This window comes from Herpailurus yagouaroundi, unplaced genomic scaffold (genome assembly GCF_014898765.1).
Source record: "Herpailurus yagouaroundi ecotype Mexico unplaced genomic scaffold, PumYag 221, whole genome shotgun sequence".
Lineage (NCBI taxonomy): Eukaryota > Metazoa > Chordata > Mammalia > Carnivora > Felidae > Herpailurus > Herpailurus yagouaroundi.
The window spans coordinates 18,533,703-18,536,408 of NW_024412452.1; positions in this window are offsets into that span (position 1 = coordinate 18,533,703).

A 2,706-nucleotide genomic window follows, 5' to 3' on the forward strand; every position below is an offset into this window, starting at 1 on the left:
GCGCTACAAATACCATGAGGACTACCCAGACAGGACTATGAGTATTTCCTTCAAAGACAATACAAAATAAATATTGAGGAGTTGTTTTGACCAGGAAGCCTGACAAATTCCACCCTTCAACTAAATGCCCTTCTGATGTCTTCAGAGCAGAAAGACCTAGGTTACCTGAATATTTAAAAGGAGGCTTTAGGGGCGCCTGGGTGGCGCAGTCGGTTAAGCGTCCAACTTCAGCCAGGTCACGATCTCACGGTCCGTGAGTTCGAGCCCCGCGTCGGGCTCTGGGCTGATGGCTCGGAGCCTGGAGCCTGTTTCCGATTCTGTGTCTCCCTCTCTCTCTGCCCCTCCCCCGTTCATGCTCTGTCTCTCTCTGTCCCCAAAATAAATAAAAAACGTTGAAAAAAAATTAAAAAAAAATAAATAAAAAATAAAAGGAGGCTTTACCACAAAAGAAGGGATGGAAGGACAAATGCTTATCAAGTTCTTCAAAAGCAACAGTTGAAGTGAACAAACTGCTGCGGATGCTTTTAATATGTGAGTTTACAAAGTCGTGTGCTCATTTCTGTCACCAGGAAGTAAGAGATAAAAGTCCCTTTCAAAATCATTGAATCAACACAGATGTGATCTTTATAGACTTTTCTCATTTCTGTCATTCCTGTTTCTGAAGATTTGAACTTTTATCCATTCAAAAATATTTATTGATTTCCTACCATGTGGCAGACAATGATCTGGTGCTTAGAAGAAATACATCAGAGAATGGGACAAACAGGGATCCCTGTCCTTATGAGGATTACATTCTAAGTAGGAAGCTGAAAATAAACCACAAACATGATAAGTAATTTCCAGAGACATTCGAAAGGATAAATGTTATGGACAAAAGGAAATATTAGACTAGGGTAAGAAGCTCAGGAGTGCTAGAGATGGAGAAGAAAGCCAAGTCCAATTTAAATAGGTGGCACAGTAGGTCCCACTGAGAACAGGACAACTGAGAAAACATGTGAAGGTGAGGAGCGGGCCATGTAGCTGTCTGGGGAAAGCATTTCAGGCTGAGGGAACAAACATGTCTGGGGGCTTGAGTAAGAGCAAGGAGATAAGTATGACTGGAGTAGAATGAGTGAAGGTGACATTAGCAGGAGTTGAGGTGGGAGCGGTGATGGGACAGCAGGCCATTGGGGGCACGTAGGCCTTTGTAAGGACTTCTGACTCCTCTGAATGAAACAGGACATCATTGTGAAGGCTTGAGCAGAGGAGGGACGTGATCTGACTTGCATTTTTTAATATCTCTCTGACTTAATTCTTGCAGTGAGACTGTCATCTAGGGTCAAGGGTAGAAGGAGGGAGGCTGCTTAAGGAAGTGACTGCAATCATCCAAGAGAGAGGCGACAGTGGCTCAGACCAGGCAAGTAGCAGAGGAGGTGGTGAAAAGTGATTGGGTTCCAGATATATTGTGAAGTAGGAGCCAACATGATTTGTAGTAGTCAAGGATGACTCTGAAGTTTTTGGTTTGAACTAGTTGGGGATAGGGTTGCCATCATCTGAGGGGGTGGGGCAGGCTTTATTTTTTTTTTTTTTTAATTTTTTTTTCAACATTTATTTATTTTTGGGACAGAGAGAGACAGAGCATGAACGGGGGAGGGGCAGAGAGAGAGGGAGACACAGAATCGGAAACAGGCTCCAGGCTCTGAGCCATCAGCTCAGAGCCCGACGCGGGGCTCGAACTCACGGACCGTGAGATCGTGACCTGGCTGAAGTCGGATGCTCAACTGACTGCGCCACCCAGGCGCCCCTAGGCAGGCTTTAAAAGCAAGAACAGAGTTCGAGTTTGGACTTATTAAGTTTTATACATCGAGGAAGCAATTGGATAAAGGTCTGGAGTTTAGGAGAGAAGTCAGAGCTGGGAATACACATTTGGCTGCTTTGGGATAATATTTAAGGCAATGAAACTGGGTGAGATCACCAAGCGAGAGAGCAAGGAAGAGAAGAGCCCAAGGAGAAAGCCCTGGGACCCTCCAAGATTATGAAGTTAGAAGAGGGACTAGCCAAGGAGACTGAGAAGAATGCCCAGTGAGGATGAGGAAAACCAAGAAAGGGTGTGTGCGGGAAGCCAAGTGAAGACACTGTTTCAGAGAAGAGGGAGTAGTCAGCTCTGTCAAATGCTCCTGACACACACCCAAGCTGTGGACAAGAACTAACCTATGGGAAATATAGGTCACTGGTATATTTGGAGAGAGCAGTTTCAATGGAGTATTCATGGGAGAAACGCCTGTTTGGAGCGATTTAAGAGGTGATCAGAAGAGAAAAATTAGAGGCAGCGAATATAAATAACCCTTTAGAAAAATTGTGCTTAGAAGAGAACAAAGAAATGGGGCTATAGCCCCGGGTTTTCTTAATGTTTTCTTTGTGTGCTAATATGAAAACCTACACAAAAACCAAAAATTGTTGGCAAGGATGTGGAGAAAAAGGAACTCTTGCGCACTGTTAGTAGGAATGCAAACTGGTGCAGCCACTGTGGAAAACAGTGTGGAGGTTCCTCAAAAAATTAAAAAGAGGATTACCATATGATCCAGAAATTTACTACTGGGCATTTACCCAAAGAATGCGAAAACACTAATTCAAAATATGCACCCCTATGTTTATTATGGCATTATTTACAATAGCCAAGTTATGGAAGCAGCCCAAGTGTCCATCAATAGATGAATGGATAAAAAA